Source organism: Rattus norvegicus, chromosome 6 (genome assembly GCF_021556685.1).
Source record: "Rattus norvegicus strain SHRSP/BbbUtx chromosome 6, alternate assembly SHRSP_T2T, whole genome shotgun sequence".
NCBI lineage: Eukaryota > Metazoa > Chordata > Mammalia > Rodentia > Muridae > Rattus > Rattus norvegicus.
Window position 1 is genome coordinate 146,077,639 of NC_141539.1, and position 18,781 is coordinate 146,096,419.

Genomic DNA, 18,781 nt, shown 5'->3' on the forward strand with positions numbered 1-18,781 from the left:
ATCTTACTGTTGTTTAGTGTGAATGAAAATTTTCTTAACTCCTTCATTGCCTGGTCAGTAATGTCACATAAATAGCATTTTCTACCCTTTTCCTTTCTACAGTCAAGTTCATGTCTCCAAATTACATATTTTTCTTTTGTATCTTCCTCTGTGTGTTAAGGAAAGTAGTCTTCTGATGGGAGTTCAAATCCCATGATACTATGGGATTTTTGCAAATGCATGAAAACATTTGAAATTGTTTAACTAAGAAGGTGTTCCCAGCAGAGGCCAAGATCCTCTGTGCATCTCACAGTGCACTGGGTAACTCCTAACAGAGTTATATGGCCTAATACATTCACAACAATAAGACTAAGAAACTTTTACCTAGAGAAAGATGTTCTTGAGGAGAAATGTCAATATTTGTAAGTGTATTCTCAAAAATTATTTATTTTGAGAGCTCATTTTAGGATGTTAGAAGCAATAGTTATTAGAACATTTCAGGAATCTCTTGGGCTGTTACACTGATTCACAAAGCACACAACCTTAATTGTTGTTCAGATAATAGAACTTCTGCATTGCCTTTGATTCCAAACTGTGTGTTTTCAAAGTGTCATCACCTGGTGCTCACATTATATACATATACATATAATATATATATATGTATATATATATATATATATCAAACTTTTAGGAAATCATCTCTATTCAACTTGCCTGACTTCATTTATATTATTCTGGGGATGAGGTAAAATAACCAGCAAAAAGTGAACTCACCCCCTCTATATGTCACTGTTTTGAAACTGAAAACATTGGCAGTTATATTTTATCAAACTGTAACACCCACTGGCCTACTAAATCTTCTAGTAGTAAGACTTTTCTGACATGGGGTTCATATATCCGCTAAGCAGTTTGAATAGTCAGTGTCCATAAAAATACAGGAGGCAGAGCTGGTTGGAATAGACTAAGTGGGAGATAAGTGAAATACGTGAATTTTGGTTGATGACAGTGGAAAGTTTGCATGTTTTCACATACATTTTCTGGTTCAGGTAACATTTGATTTTATTCTTTGAGCATATAACACAGTAAAAAAAGTAGCAGTCACAAAATTAGTCTACCAATTGCTCAGATATAAGCTGTGGAGAATTTGGGAAAGTTGGTAAATTTGTATCAGTTACCTTCAATTGATTGTTTACTGGAAATGGGAAACTATCTGTCAGTCTTTAGAATAATAACATAGGTTTTAATACTTCTATTTAAATAATGTTACATTTATTGTATGTGTGCATGAATGTGAATGTGTGTATATGTATATGTATGTGTATATGTAAATGTATGTATGTGTGCATGTATGTGAATGTATATATCTGTATGTATGTATGCATATGTATGGATGTATGTGTAGATGTGAATGAACTTATGTGGGTGTATATGTGTGTGCATGTGGTATAGTTTACCTGTGTGAAAAAATTGGGGTCAATTTTTTCTTCTGCTATGAGGGTCTTGGGGATTGAACTGGGTTTTCAGGCTTGGCAGAAGGTGAAGCCAACTGGCCCTCTTCAAACTTAAATTACTATATTTTAGACAGTGTTGGAATGAGTACTTGTGGCTGGTGTACCATGAATATTGGTTGAGGTAACAAATGTTTTTACTTTGTCTTTTTAGTCTGTGCCTCACTAAGTAGCCCAGCCTGGCCTTGAAAGTTTGTCCTATCATCTTGTCATATTGAAGTATGGTATATGTGATACATATCTTTTGATATCCAGATTGCTGTTTTGATCATTGTCTAAGTTCAGAATTGTGGTCTTGGATAGAGACTTGACTTTAGGATGGCATTTAAGGTCATTTGAATGGGAATTTCCTCAGCTTTGGTAAGGAAATGGGACATCTTCATTATTGAAAAACCCACGGGCTCTTTTTCCCTTGTGAATAATGCAGATGTGTCACCACCCTACAGCTTGGTCGTTCATTCTGAGTTGTTCCTAGGAATTGCACATGCGTATTTATCCAGTACTGTCTCAAATTTCTTCTTCTCTGTTGTTGAATCTTCTCTTAGGTGCATGAGGATGGTTCTTCACTGGCACTGACTGTGAGTCCCTGCACTTAAAGAGGCTGATTGTTGATGTTGTCATGTATAGAGCTATCTTTCATCAACTAGATTTAGCTCTTACCACCCTGGGGCCAAATGGAGGTTCATGAGCCTTCTTCTACTCCAATACCTTCACCTGGTAGTCATGAGATGTCACTGAACCCCACAAAGCCTTTATCTCCTTCTCTTCTCTCAGTGAAGTTCAGATAGTACCTAAAATGTCAAATTTTGGAAAGAACTTTAAATGAAGGAAATATTTTGCTTTTATCTTCATACTTTACTCCCAATCTTCCAAGAAGGGAATTAAAATATTCTTAGTCTTTCTCTGAGCCAACCCCATCCTGAAGATCCCCTACCATAGATATGTCCAAAGTTAGAATGGCCCTCATGATATTCTGTGTGTTATAGAGAGTGCTAGATATAGACTGTTCTATAGATTGTGCTGTAGTCTATCCTTTCATTTGAAAAGGTTGAAAGGAGGAAGGGAGAGGACACACCAAATTAGACAAATGAACTCAGAAGTGATATATAGCTTTTCTAGATGTTCATACAAAATATGTTTAGCAAGCTTTCTGATAGTGACAATGTTAGAAATTTCATATAAATAAAGATGTTTATTTTTTTGGACAAATGCTTTAGAAAGCAAAGGACTGGTCTGAGTTGTGATTGCTATGGAACATTCAGAATTCCCTTATGTTGATTACATAAAAGTCCTTGCCATAGATCATTCCAGCATTAGAGGCAGTCTAGCTTGTAAAATAAATAGAAAACCAGCCCATTGATGTGACATTTAGTTTGTAAAAAGAGAGGAAATGATGAGGCCCAAATAACATGTTTGCCATGTTTGCTTGCACGTCCCATCCAAGATGGAGGGCAGAGTCATTTGTTGTTTCCTCTAGAATGCCATTTCTGGAATTGTTCTGCAAGCACATAATGACATGGCATTCCTAATGTCAGTCATTATCATAAAAAGTTAACAAAAGAAGTCCCAGAGAAGATCCTACCTGCCCATGAAAGACAAGTATAAATTAAAAATTGCTCATTCCCATCCTGAGTGAGGTAACCCAATCACAGAAAAACACACATGGTATGCACTCATTGATAAATGGATATTAGCCCAAATGCTCGAATTACCCTAGATGCATAGAACACGTGAAACTCAAGAAGGATGACCAAAATGCAAATGCTTCACTCCTTTAAAAAGGGAACAAGAATACCCTTGGGATGGAATAGGGAGGCAAAGTTTAGAACAGAGGCTGAAGGAACACCCATTCAGAGCCTGCCCTACATGTGGCCCATACATATACAGCCACCAAACTAGATAGCAAAGATGTGCAGACTGACAGGAATTGAATGTAGATCTCTCCTGAGAGACACAGCCAGAATATGGCAAATACATAGGTGAATGCCATCATTAAACCACTGAACTGAGAATGAGACCGCCGTTGAAGGAATCAGAGAAAGGACTGAAAGAGCTTGAAGGGGCTTGAGAACCCATATGAACAATAATGCCAACCAACCAGAGCTTCCAGGGACTAAACCACTACCCAAAGACTATACATGGACTGACCCTGGACTCCAACTGCATATGTAGCAGAGAATAGAGTAGTAAGGGCACCAGTGGAAGGGGAATCCCTTGGTCCTGCCAAGACTCAACCCCCAGTGAACAGGATTGTTGGGGGGAGGGCGGTAAGGGGAGGAGGATGGGGAGGGAACACCCATATAGAAGGGGAGAGGGAGGGATTAGGGGGATATTTGCTTGGAAGCCGGGAAAGGTAATAACAATTGAAATGTAAATAAGAAATAACCAATTTAATAAAGATGGAGAAAAGGGAAAAAATTGCTCATTCCGTGTTGTATGCACCTGCCATAATAGACTTCCTGATATATATTTGGTTGCTTTCATATATGTCATGTGTATGGGGTCAAGTATACACCTGTAAAATTATTGCTGTCATCCAGGCTGTAAACATACCCATCATATCCCAACATAATTTCTTGCCTCCTTTGTTATTATGTGACTACCTTACCAAAGATCAGATCAATTCTCTTGGCTGTCCTTTAGTGTGTAGTATACAATGTAGTTAGCTGTAGACACTATTTGCCGATGCAGGACTCCAGAATATCTAGCTTTTTAAGTTTTTACTGAAGCTTGATGTATTTTGTTTACCCTTCCCCTCAGTCTTTGGCAACCATCACTCTAAGTTTCTGCTTCTAAGAGTTTTACTATGTTAGATTCCACATGTAATGAAATCATGCAGTGTTTGTATTTCTGTGTCTGGATTATTTCACTTAGAGAAAGAAATTTGGATCTGATTTCTTAGCAGATTGAAGATTTTCCTTCTTTTGTTTCAAATTAAAATGTAAAAAGATCACTGAGGAAATCTTGCTCAGGTTGCTCTATACAAGGAAGGAGGCGCTGCTGGGGCTCTTTCCAAATTATCATAAAACCACTATAATATTTCAGCCTGAAAAGCTGAAAACTTGCATAACTCAGCACTAATAACTCCAGCAAGAATCACCGTGTCTAGTCAAGTGTTAGAGTTTCTCTAACATGACCCAGTGAGACAACACCAGCAGTTTCTGGCTGTCTTACAGTTTTCTCATTGTGCTAAGAGAGTGGTAGTAGGTATGAGGACACCAAGAAGAGCTCTTATATTGTCCATGGCCAGAAATATATTGATCATCGTTCAACAAAAAAGGGGATGTCCTTTTTCAACAATATTGTAATCCAAACAACTTTCAAATTTCTATTAGAAAGTGACCTCTTTGGAGGGTCATCTTACTAATAATTCAACAGCATCTGGGGATATAAGATATTTAGTGAGAATATATAACATTTGTTCTATGAGACTTGAACAAAGTTGAATTGCATTCTTTACTCAATGAAGAGAAATACAGGATGACGATTGATTAGAGCTATTTCTAGGGAAGTCCTTAATCATACCAGAGCTAGGTAGCTGGTTCATTAGCAACCTATAAATGAGGTCAGCTTGCATACAATGTCTAAAACCTTGATGTCTTGGTTCAAAGGTTTAAAAGAATAAATTTCAAAGGTATGCTATGTGTATTTTGAAGCAAGCAAGAGGAGAAAGCTGTATCAAAAATACAGATATAATCAAAACTAATTAAGTGTATTAGGACTAATTGTCAAATAAGGCATTGACATCCATAATGTGTATTCCTTGGAAAGATTCTCACTTGTTAATGATTAAAATCAGAGTATATTATTTCACTAACTTATTGTAGAAAACACAGTATATATTAACATTTTAAGAGTATAAAATATGCAAATAGATTAGATTTTAAATGTAAAAATACAATATGCTTTAAAACATAATTTTGTGTATGACTTCTTTGCACTAGGAAAAGTTTTTTGATGAGCTGTGATAGTAGCCAGGGAGGCCATTGCTGACATATGCAGACTCTGATGTTTAGTCAAGTCATTTGAAAATTGGGACAATGTTAGTTGTCTATTTTATCGGTTTTAAAAGCTGGATAGTTATGACAGTATTTCTTAACCTCACAAATGGAAAGCGGCGGCTGTAGGATGTAAACAGAAGTTCCAGCCTGGCCGAACTTTCTCTCGTTTGCTATTCATCTGTGGGTAAATTTCAAAACTGATGAGCATTAAGGCTGATTGGCTTTAGTGTCTATGTCATAGATATCACAGATTTTGGGTTTCACATTTTTCTCTTACATAGTGTTCTCTTTACCCATCTCTCCTGCTATTTTCCTGCTTAAGGGATTATCAAGCCAGCCATATAAGCCAGACAATCCTGACTTATTAGCAGAATGAGTTTTTGTGTGTTTGAGCTTGTTTGGTTTTTAAGACAGGGTCTCAATTTGTAGCACTGGCTGCCTTGGAACTTCCTGGGTAAACCAGGCTGGCCTCAAACTTACAGAGATCCTGCTACCTCTGGAGTGCTAAAATTATATGACCCACCATGCCTGGCACAGAATGAAATCTTACTTACACATATCGCTGGTGGCTATAACTATGCTATCAGGCACAATTGAGAAGTTTCACCTACGACCTCATAGTCTAAAGTCTTTACTGTTTAACCCCTTGTTGAAAGCATTTGCTGGCCTCTGCTATACATGTAAAAGCATTTCTTTACTTCTGTGAACAACATCGGCATTCTTGTTACTTGCCCCTGCTAGCACTCATCTATATGTCTTTAAAATTGTTTCCCCAGAGTAGCTAACTCATCAGAGAAATGCCTGGAAGGTGGAGGAGCATTAAGGAAGGGATGAGAAGAACTCATGCATCTGACAAAGATGGGATTGAAGGTGCTCAGCACATGACTGCGCTTTGCTGCCATCTATGGGTACCAAGAGCCTTCTGAGCCCCTGAATCTTAACATACTAGGTGTACTGAAATATTTTTTCAGTTTGTTCCTAGTTCATTTTAAGCAAACAGACTTATGATGTACTTTCTGAATTTTTCCTTCTCATAGTACACATGTCTGTCCAGATTGAAATCACTGACAAATACATAGGAGAGAAGAAAGTTTTCGAGCAAATGGTGATTCAGTCCTCAGGAAAATGGTATCATCATTTGGTGTGTGTGCGTGTGTGTGTGTGTGTGTGTGTGTGTGTGTGTGTGTGTGTGTGTGTGTACGTGCATGAATGTGTACAGCAGTATAATTTATATTTGACAACTGTATTTTATGGAATAAAATCTTTTAACTTAGCTACTAGAGAAATATGCCAGCTATTAATTTACTGACTATCCTCCAACCCTACCCTTTTTCCTTGCTCTGTAATAACAGAGATTGGCCCTGTTAAACAGGGTCAGTACAGGGTACACTGTTTATTTCTCAGCAAATCAACCATAACTCCTTCTACGACACTCGTTCCAGGTGGCTTCCTTTGATATCAGCTGCTGTCCAGATGGGTTTCGGGGTAGTCACCAACAAAGTGAGTAGGCCTCCAGTGAATTCATCAGTATTCCAGAAAGAATTTTTCCTTTGACTGACAAGTCAGAGTCCTGCTTGGCCACAAACAACACAGTGAAGTCATGTACCATTCCATGGGCATCAACTCTGCTATTTTAATGAGGCGTGTTGAAGATTCTTGTCGGTTCGTCCTTCCTTTGAGAAGTCTCTCCCAGAAGTCCTGTTATATTTTTCTCTCCTCTTCCACCATTTTTACTCAATTTATTGTGATTTCAACTCCTGTTGCTACTTCTTTATAATATTTTTCCTTGTTTATATTATTTTACAGTTTCTCTCTTCTGATTACATTATAACTAAAGTAGCAGAGAGCTAAGAACAGACTATGTTTGTTTCTAAAACATTTAACAAATTAAATTTCCCCAGTATAAAGAACCCATTGAGTGAATTGACTTTTGTATAAGCCTTACAATGAAATTACTGAATCATTTTCTACTTAACAAATCCCTTTGGTGTATGAGCAACCTCTGGGAATTCATGAGCAATAGTGGGGCAGAGAAAATACTTCACAATCTATCCATCTCCTTCAGAAAATGAACATGAAAAGAAAATGTTATCCAGTTTTGGTTTCCACAGTGACTATCCTATTTGAGTTCTAGCTACATTTATCCACATTCATTCATGAGACTATAATGGCTTCCTACCTCATTCTCCAATTCCGTCTCTCTGAAGAAAAGTAGAGGCTATCTTATACAGAGGTGAGATTTTCCCACAGCTTCTTTGCTAGGCCAAATCCAGCCAGAGATCAAGTCACTCCTAGGTAAAGTTTTACATAGATTAATGTTTTTCTAATTTACCTTCTTCTCTCTCATTTCAGAGTTTCCTATTCTTGTTTCTTTACTTCAGTCCCGGTGACACACTGGAAACTTGAGACACCTGTTTTGACAGCAGCTAGATGATGTGGATTGAAACCCAAGTTAAGATTTCTTTGCCTGTGGTAGATTTATAGTATATCTAAATGTAGACCACTGAATACCATTGTAGCTTCACTGAATCAGATTCCTGAGAGAGCAGGAAGCCAGAAACCTACTACGGTCCTGTTTTTCTTCCATGCAAGACTACTGAGTTAGGAACAATTTATAGTGGTATTATCCAATATTCATTTGCATTTTAATATTAGAAGTTCTAGTTTATTATAGACTGGATGAGCATGTAATCTTGAATTTACTTTTATCTGGGCCATTTCTACACCTGTTATAAGAGAGGTTTTTTTTTCAGTCTTTTAGTAAAAGCTCAGTCTTTGATCTGGATAATAAAGTCCTAAGGTTCAAAGATCGGCACAGGCGAGCTTCATGGTAAGTTTCTGAAAACAATATGTGTGCTTTTTTCTGTCTCAAAAAGTGATCCTCTATATAGATGAGTGAAGCATTAATGGAGGTGGTATAAGGAAGCTCAGTGACTGTGTAGTGATGTGTGGAGGAGCCGACTATGGAAGCTTCACACATTCAAGATGAAGGCTGACAAAAACCTTAGAGAGTGAGAAGCACGGTTGAAAGTACTCAGTCATTCCTGGCAGGGGACAGGAGGATTTCAAGGAGTGAGAAAGTACTTAGTGACCATCCAGTTCCCACCATTTCCAGACATTTCTCAATAATGAATAATTATTTATAAAAAAAGAAAATATTTTAAAACATATTTTGACTTTAGCAAGTTTCATATATAACTCAAGGTTGATAGATATAGATATTTACTGAATTTTGCTTTTTTCTGGCCCCCTTACTCTCTCCCCTCTCCTTCCTTCTTTTCCTTTTTATGAAAGATAAAATCTAAGACCTCTTAAATGCTTAGCTAACGCTTTACATCTCTCATCCCACCTCTACAATCAAATTACCGAGAATTCCCTGATGAGCAACCTTTAGGTAGAGTGAAGTTCTATAATGTCTGTTATCTACTTATTTTTCCATTCTTTTAACTCCTTATTTTGAAATATTTATAGGTTCACTTGAGTTTTCTTGATATTTATATATTTATTATATGTATGTATGATATTTATAGCCACTTTTTATAGTGAGAACAACATATTGCATGGGTAGAGTACAATATCTAAATGCATAATATTTATTTTTAAAAACTCTCCAGATAATGACTGTTTACATAGCTGGAAATTTACTAAGTGAATAATTATCCAAGGAACTGTGTTAGCTAAGCTACTTCTTGTAGTAATGGAGTACTTAGTAATCTGAGGTCAATCTTAATAGGTCATGTAACTCATGCATTGCTGTGGGTAGGGGTATCATTAGTTATGACTCATTGAAATGCTTTAGTTAGTCACTGCTTCCTTCTATTTTTGAGGCTCAGTAACTTTGGACTCAAAGAACCAACTCATACTGAAAAGTGTTTCAAAGTTCTTTGTCCCTTCTGTTAACATTTTGTAGACAAAAAGAAGCAGGAAATGAAGAGAAAGTAGAACTGTTTTGACTAGTGCTTCATAGCTTCATATGCAGCTGCTGGAATGTGACTCGATTTTGAAATTAATTTTCTTTTTATGAAACTCATCGTATTCTTCCTTCGCTTGAATTTTCTATGCTAGAATTTAATTCTTAATATAAGCAACAAATTTAAAAAGCTTTGACCCTTTTGTAAGCTATTCAATTCTTGACTTACTTCTTTTCAACTTTCGTTTTAAACTTTAGAAGACTTGAATACTAATAGCAGTTCTACCACCACTTTTGGTTTCTCTGACCATGACCAATAAACTTTAGTCATCTGTGTCTTTTAATTTTACTTGTAATATTCAGGGTTACCTAGAACAATATTGCAAATGGAAACTGCAGATAGATGTGTAGGAGGAAATTTATTAGGGATATTGGCCACTGAGAAGTCCCATGACAGGTCTCCCGTAGGCTAGAGACCACAAGATGGAAAATCCCAACTCAGGCCCTCACAACCAAGAAGACTGATAGTGTAACTCGTATTTCAAGGCCGAGAGCCAAGTACTCACTCATGGAGGGGAGCAATGCAGTCTCAAGATCAGAAAGCTGGAGTTCCGATGAGTAAGGCGGAAAACAAGAATGCAGTAGTTCTCAGATGAGACTCCAGTTCAGCTTCTGTATTTATTTCCTCTAGTCCTGGTACATAAATCAATATCCAATCAGCTATTAACCACCTTTCTACACCTCCACAAATATGCCCCAAATATACTTTTTCCAGGTCTCTGTGTTTCTCAGTTCAGTTAAGTCTATATCCGACATGAATCATCACACTGTTATTTTGTCTATAAACTCAGAAAATCTGCAAATAGTTGAAATAACCAAGAGAATAATACACACACACACACACATACACACACATACATACACGCACACACATACACACACACATACACACACACACACACACACACACACACACACACACACACACACACATATACCAAAGAACAAACTTTTATGAGCCTTCTTTCTGCAGTCTTTGGATTTATTCACCTAACAAATGTTAGATCTATCATTTCCAGTATATTCCTTAATTTAGCAATATAGTTGTTTTAAGGTATATTTGACATTTATTTTGTAGTTGTCTATAAATACTTTTATTTATTACCTAGTACTATGTGAGGAGTAATCTCAAAAGTTAGTTTTTCAAAATAATACATTTCTCTAATTTTCACTTATGAAGTTCTGGGATGGAGGTGTGGCCATGTTGGAGTCTCTCACTTAGGTTGACCACAAGACTGTCTTCAGCATCCACCCGTGGGGTGGAAATTCAAGCCTCTGCTGAGGTAGGTGTATTCACAAACTCTCCCACGAGTGGCTATTGACAGAACAAAAGTGTATTTCTCGCTGTGTGGTGTCCTGGTTAGCTTTAATTTTCAGTCTGACACAGTCTAGAGTTATCTGAGAAGAAAATCTCAACTGAAGAACTATCTAGATCAAAATGGTTTCTGAGTGGGGGGTGAAGGCTTGTATTAATTGCTAATTGATGTAAAATGTACCATCCCACTCTGGGCTGTGCCATTTCCAGGTAGGTGGTTCTAGGCCACATAAGAAAGCTAGCTAAACATAAGCCAGAAATCAGATATTATTGCTTCAATATCTTGTTTGAGTTCCTGCACAGACTACCTTTAATAATAGACAGTGACCTGGAATTATAAGACAGATTAACAATTTGCTCCTCTCAGTTGCTTTTGGTTAGAGTGTTTTATCATAGCAACAGAAAGCAAATCGGAACATATGGGTACCTCTATAAGGCAAGGTACAACATAGCATATGACTTCCTGAGGGAGGGAGAAAAGTGGAAAGCAAGCAAGACAGAGGGGGAAGCCATAGTGTCATTTTCTAAAACACCACATGCCACTGTATTGTAACCTGTTGTTAGAAATGTATCCCTTGAAACAGAAAATACTGAAGGAAAATAGATTACATAGTGGAATAAACACCAGGATTGCTGGATTTCTAGGAGCCAGTTAGAGTTGCTCCCTGTAGAGTTCCAACAGTCTAGTATGGATCCTTGAATTCAGTAGAAAGCACATGCAGTAAATAAAGAGAAATTTATAAGAAAGACTATGAAGACCTAGTCAGTGACTAGAAGAGTTTATAAGAAGAAGTCTAAATTGAAGTAATCAGGGGAATGGTGCAAATGATTTAAATAATTCGTTCATTTGTAATTATAGATTTTAGATGTATCAATGTCAAAAGAGAAGGGGGTTCAAGATTTGAGAACAAACTGTTGCAAAAAGGTAGAAGAACTTTAGAGATTTAGCATCATTAAAGTTAAAGGTTTTATTATATATGTGCATATAATGCAAATAGAGATGCAATAATAGTATTTTAGCAAGACCGAATTTGCATACAAATCTTCCAACTAAATCCCACTTTTCTCCCTTACACATTTTGGTAGAAATTTTTATCTTTTACCTCTTTTTTTATTACAAGTTGTTAATGTCTAGTTATCCATAGTAGCAAGCTCTATTTACTAGAATGTCATTACTGTTTCAAAATTAAGTAGGAGCCATTAGTCTGAGGTACCTATAGTGCCCTGGGTTTCTATGAAAACAGAAGAGAATTTAGGATCAATCAACTATATGAAGCAATACAGTATTTAATAGATTGAAATTTTAAATAAACATTTTATTATCCTTAATTATGTGTACACTTGCATATCTATGTGTGGGTACGTGTACATGAGTGCAGGTGCCCTTGGATTCCAGAAATACCCAATTGCCTGGAGCTGGATTTGGAGAAATTTATGAGCCATCTGATATCAGTACTGGGGATCAAACTTTGGTCATCTGCAAGAGTAGTACAGGTTTGGCCACTGAGCTATCTCCCCAGCCCCTTTAGTTAGAATGTTCCATTAAGGCAGTCCAAATTAGGCAAATATTCATATTCTGACCAGTCAGATCATTCATTTGCTCTTGTGCCTGTTCACAATTAGTATTTACCTCTAGAGGTGTCTGAGGCACTTCTAGTTTGTCACATTTGTACTGATAAATACTTTAACATTATAATTGCTAGAGAATTCTCTGTCTTTCTTTCTTTACTCCTGAAGAAGCAAGAAGGACCTGAGTCCCACATTCTACAGTAAAGCATCTTTCTCTTTCCTATGTGGTATTGAAAGCATTTCCTCTGACCTTGTTTTGCTTCACATTTTTTAAAAAAAAATTCTCTTTTTTCTTTTATTAAATTTAATTTTTGTTGGATATTTTATGTATTTACATTTGTTATGTGTTTACATATGTTATCCCTTTCCCCCCTATGCCACACCCCCTCCTCCTCCCTCTCCTTCTATGAGGGTACTTCCACTCCCACCCACTCCTCCCCCAACGTCCTGGCATTCCCCTGCATTGGGGAATCAAGCCTTCACAGGACCAAAGACCTTTCCTCCTATTGATGCTGGACAATGCCATCCTCTGCTACATATGTGGCTGGAGTCATGGGTCCCTCCATGTGTACTCATTGGTTGGTTTAGTCCCTGGGAGCTCTATTGGGGTCTGGTTGGTTGATATTGTTGTTCTTCTTATGGTGTTGTAAACTCCTTCAGCTTCTTGAGTCCTTTTCTTGCATTGATGTATTTGTGTACATATATGGTGTGTGTATGTGTGTCTATGCATGTACACATATTGTGTGTGTGTGTGTGTGTGTGCGCGCGCGCGTGCACATGCACATGTGCATGTGTGTATGCATGAGTCAGAGGACAACTTTTGGGAACTGCTCCTTTTCTTCCATATGCTTCCTGGATCAAACTCAGGTCATCAGGCTTAACAGCAAGCACTGTTACCTGGTGAGCCATCTTGCTGGCCCTTTGTTCCATATTTTACATAAACTTTTTATTGTTGTTCTTTTGCTGTCTTTTCCTTGTTTTGTTTTTTTAAATGAACAGAGAGTTCTGACAGGATAGGAAATCTGCTTTGATCTTCATCTCCTTGCTTTTAGCATCATGCCAACTTTAATGATTGTTCTTGCTGTTTGTTGAAGAAGTCTAACATAATAATGGGTTGAAGGAGAGTGGGGTAAAGCAGCTGGAAGGTGTAGTCCATTAGGGTGGAAGTGATGTATATGAAAACAACCCAGGCAGACACAACATTAGGCAGGAAGCAGCATGTACACCTAAATTTGTTTAGTGATAATCTAAATGTATGTCTATCTGAGGCAAATGTTTCTTTATTTTATATCATGTCATAAGAGATGAGGTGGTTCCATAGATAGGAGTACCAGCTGCTCTTGTCGAGGTCTAAGTACCCATATGGAGGCACACTACTATCTGTAATTCTAGTTCCAAGGGATCTCTTCTGGCCTACATTTGTACAAGGTACTCTCATGGTGCGTACACCTACATGTAAGAAAAAACTCATATACATAAGATTAATGAATTGAGAAAAATAGTATAGTTTAATAGAACATTTTATGGAACATGTTTTGTTAGCATACAGTAAGAAAACACAAGGCCCCAAATGACATTTTCATTCATGTGATTTATTTATTTAACTTATTTGTTATTTCCTTTTATAGAAAATAGATTTTTCCCTCATAATATATCTTGATTATGGTTTCCATTCCCTCTATGCCTCCTAGTTGCTCTTCTCTCCTTTCACCCTGATCCACCCTCTTTCTGACTCTCATTAAGAAACAAACAGGCTTATGGGAGATAATAATAAAGAAAAATGAAATATAACAAAATAAAATATAATAATAAAGAACAAAAACTAGCACATAAGAACTGGACAAAACATACAGAAAAGAGCTCAAAAGAAGGTATGAGAATCAGTTAGTTGTTCACACACTCAGGAATCCCATACATTAAACTGGAAGCCATGATATCGATGCAAAGACCTCTAGGGTTAAAAAGAGAGAAGAAAAACTAAAAATGGAAGTATAAAGTTTGTTTGTTTGTTTGTTTTTTAAGGAAAAGTCCCAACATGACTTTGTGAGATAAGGACCTCTGAAAATACCATTGAGTTTGTTTCTGTTGAATATCCACATATCCCTTAATAGTAATAATAGTAATATGTTTTCCCTCCTGGAAATGGACAAAGATACACCTTGTTCGTGGTAATATTCTTACACCAGTTAGGAGCAGATCAGATGGCCTTCTAGATTGATGCCTGGCTTGGTGGCCAAAGCTGTTTGATGCTTAGGATTCATAAAAACCAAATCAAATCTAATCCAGGCAGAGCAGCATGGGAAGAGGAAGACAGACAGAAACCTGTAGACGACTCTGCCACCCACAGACCTGCCCTCTGGCTCACAGCTCAGGTGGAGCACAGACACTCACTTGCTGTGCGACACATAATTCAGACAGAAGATGTCACCCAAGGGCCTACCAGCCTCATGGCTAGCCTGCACCAAGAGTGACCACTGATGGGAGAGAAAGAGAAGTGGAGCAGTTTAAGCATTATAAAACTCAAGTGTGGAGAAGAGTAGCCTGTTGTGCAATAGCCAGACCTGCCACCTGGAGCCATGGTGAGGTCCCAGCCTGAGTTTGCTGTTGAGGACCATGTCTGGGTCCATGGCTACACTGTGGCAGGTGTCGATGTCTGTGGCTATTACCACTAAAGAACATGGCATTTGTCCCTAGTCGGGGCAGCCACAAGGGACTAAGTGGATGTCCAGAGTATGTGAAGAACTGACACTACATCTCACCAGAGGCAACACTATGGAAAGCTGCCCCTGTGCTCTACCCAGACAGCACAGTGAAGCTGGCCCTAGTGATGGGGATACAAATCAGCTAGCTCAGAATGAGAGGACGTGGAAGAGCTGGCCCCACTATTTGTCTTGTAAAGTGGCATGGATGTGGGGTGATATCCCCTCATACCTTTAGTGGTCTGGAGAGCTAGCACTGGGGTCATGAGAGCTGGAGAGTGGGCCCTATACCTTGTCTGAGTAGCACAGTGTTCAGGTAAGGAAGTGAGGGAGAGCTGGCCCTGTCACTTATCTGCCATAGGTGGTGTGGGTGTGTATGGGGGGGATGTCTTTCCTCTCTCCAAGGGCATGAGAGCAAGAGATCTTACCCTGCCTCCTGCCTATGGCCGCAGTGGGTGGCTCAGCCAGAGTAATGCAGAAGAGCTAGTCCTGGTGGTGAGGATAAAGGAGGGCTCCTAGAATCACCAGCTCAGCTACCACTGAGGCCCAGATTCAGGGCTCCGTGTTGGCCTACTCCAAAATCTTTATCATCTGCAAGCTGTTGGGACTTGTGAAAGGGCCAGTCCTGCTGATCCACAGCTGCAGGATCTCCATGACAAAGGGGAACAACAGGATAACCAAGAGGAGTCTCTCTGAGGATCCATTGTTAATGATGTCACAGAAGCCAGAGATCTCAAACCTGACCAATGACTCATTGCAATGAACATTTGCAAATGAAGAAGTATGAACTGAGGAATATACTGTGGGACTCACTGTGACATACTATAGCTTCCATGTTGAGATGTTTTCTATGTGAGTGTGTGTGTGTGTGTGTGTGTGTGTGTGTGCTGTTTTGTTGGGAGGTTGCAAAGGCAAAGGGCGGCTATGAGGGGATAGAAAGATGAGTTGGGGGACTGGAGTGCATGAAGTGAAACTCAAAGAATCAATAGAAGGTTAAAAAAAATAGAGCAGATTTTTACTCTACCCGTGACACTCTTTTGGTGGAACCTAAGTTTTTATTTGCAAGTTATCAATTAGAGGTTGCTTCTGGGATAGGCATGGGGGCATGTATTCACTTCTTTCAGCGCTTGGGTCCCACCTCTATGGTCCTGTGTATGCATCCTCAGTCTTGTGAGTTTGTGTGCTCATCACCGTGTTGATATAGAGGACCTTGTTTTCTTGGTGTTCTCCATGCCCTCTGGCTCTAATAATCTTTCTGCCTCCTCTTCTACCAGGTTCCTTGAGCCCTGAGGGGCAAGATTTGATGGGAGACATCCCACTTAGAGGTGAGTGTCCCAAGGTCTCTCTCTGCATAATTTCTGGCTGTGGATCTTTGTATTTGCTCCCATCATTCACAGGAGAAAGCTTCTCTGATGATGGCTGAGCAAGGCAATACTCTGCTTCCCTGGTCAGAGCATAGTGTCATTTATTATAGGACCTTATAAACATTTATTGTGGACGTTTTTCTCAGGAAATATGTTGGGTGTGGATAATGACACACGTGTATTTGTCCAATAAACTCACTTTCTGACAAAAGAATCATATTTTGGAACCTTTGGATAATTCTTTGAGATACTCAATTTAGTGTATTATAGCTGTGACAGAGGCCTATGTCATGTAGTCAATATTCTAATTGTGTCTTGGGTAGCATTCAACACCTCCTTGAGCTCGATTCTGCTTCCAGCCTGTAAATGAAAATAACCAAATGTGACCTCTGTCATCCTCTCAAGGGTACTATAAGGCTTAATAAAATGAGTAGCAAACCTAAAAGAGAATGGTATCTTCTTTTCTGTTGGATTTCCGAAGAGAAGAAACTCCATAGCAGCCTTTCTCCTTTCACCTTTCAAATCACCCAAAATACCAAATCAGATAGAATCTGAGCCTACTTCACTGACTGATGTGTTTTAAAGTGAACTTGAAGGCCAGAAGGCAGGTGCACAAGCCCACCTGGAAGGCAAAAGCCAGAAGGAGATCAGTACCAGTAAGGGTCATCCCTCTGGCCACTTCTTTCTAACCCTCCTGTTGTTTTCAACTTCAGTTCCTTTCAGAGATTGTCTGAGGACTGAAGCAAGGGGTCACCTTGAGGAACATTCTCCTGAAAGGAAAGAGCTTCTCTCCCTGGGCCTCTCACATCCTGCTGAGCCACTTTCTCTGAAGAGGCAGCTTTTCTATTATAAGCTTGTCTATTCACCAGTCAAGGATTGAAGTACTGCTGAATTGAGTAGGAGTCAGACGCCACTAAATCCCCAGTAATGACAACTAAGCACAGAGTGTAAAGAATAAGGTTAGAACTGAAAGTACAGCACTTATTGGAATGGTGTGGGGAGGTGGGGGCATTTTTCTCAACCCTCCACATGAGGATTTTGAAGCACTGCCATGAGCTTGCTTCAGTCACACATTGAGGGCATTTTTCATGTCAGCAATGAGGCCCATTGTAGCTCTGTTGGCAACTGGAAGTCTTTATCTCCATGCCTTTAAAAATGGAGCTAGTGATTCATCCCTTGCAGAGCTGTGAAAACTAAGAGGGTAAAGAAGATTAAAATAGGGTCATGCAGTGACATTCCTTTTAGATTCCGCAGAGGTTATCAGATAAAATACTTCTGCTACAACTCTTGTCACAGCTCTGAAATTAAATAGCTCTTTAACAAAAGAAAAATAGACTTCTGATCCTTTCAGGTTTTGCCTGGAAATTTGTAGTATTTCTTTGGTGACTAGTGTATTCTTTTTTTATAGAGTTAAAACTAATCTCATACGCTTATTGTACTCATTCTTGTAGTATGAGCTTTCCTTTTAGTGTACTGCATTTAGCAGTACATCTTTTATTCAAGTTTTTATATTAATATTTATTTATTATTTCATTGTAGTATTGTCCAATTAAACTGTGGTTTTACAAATGACAAAGTCACATGTTTTACATGGAATGAAGGCTACATCTTTGGCCTCCAGAATCCTGCCATTCACTTGCTATGCGGAGGATCTTCAAGAGGTTACAAGTTACGTTTTATTTTTGTTCTCTCCTTGTATGTTGAGTCTATCCAGTGTGTGTACTTCTTTGGGAAAAGACATGCACCACAAAGTGGTAAATCTGAGACAGGGAGACATGAAGAGATTGGAGACAATGAACCAACCAATCTATCTTATTTCCAACCACCCTGTTTCTAATTCTCTGGACTACTTTGGTCAGTAGCATGCATTGCTTCGCAGCAAAGGTAGGAACTTAGAATATTGACTTTGAATCTAAAAATTGATCCCCCACCTCCTGTAGTCAGAAGCCCCTTTAAACAAAGAAAATGTTTGGCTTGACTGAGAACTGGATATGTCCTCATAGCTCCATAATCAAGCATCGAACTTGAAGATCAGGTAATTCATCAGTGGAGCCATGGGAAAACACAGAATGAAGGCAAGGGTCTTCTCAGAACCTGCAGGAAGAGGAAAGCCCAGCCCATCATAAATTAATAGAGTACAGAAAGAGAAAAGTATCTATGCATGATCCACCAGAATAAAAATAAATAAATCAAAGACTTTATAATTCTAAGTCCTCGAGCCTGTTTCTTTCTTTCCTGGGTAGAAACTAGAAAAATGACAAGTTTCAGTAAGAGTCCCCACACCTCTGGAATGCCAGGTGATAAATGATGCATGAGATATAAGTTTAGGGACATAACCGTCAAATCTTATCAGAGGTAAAGGAATGAATTCTGGGA

At 38.5% G+C, this 18,781-nt stretch overlaps 1 long non-coding RNA gene across 1 annotated transcript in view; it reads right to left on the reverse strand.

The window, feature by feature from the left end:
• Window positions 1-1,004: 1,004 nt before the first annotated feature.
• The window catches only part of LOC134479498 (uncharacterized), a 66,737-nt gene continuing 48,960 nt past the window's right edge, over window positions 1,005-18,781 (reverse strand). The window contains exons 4-5 of the long non-coding RNA XR_015622645.1: window positions 9,965-10,091; window positions 1,005-2,278 (exon numbers count right to left, since the gene is read on the reverse strand). This is a non-coding gene — a long non-coding RNA (uncharacterized LOC134479498). The remainder of the gene's footprint in view (window positions 2,279-9,964; window positions 10,092-18,781) is intronic.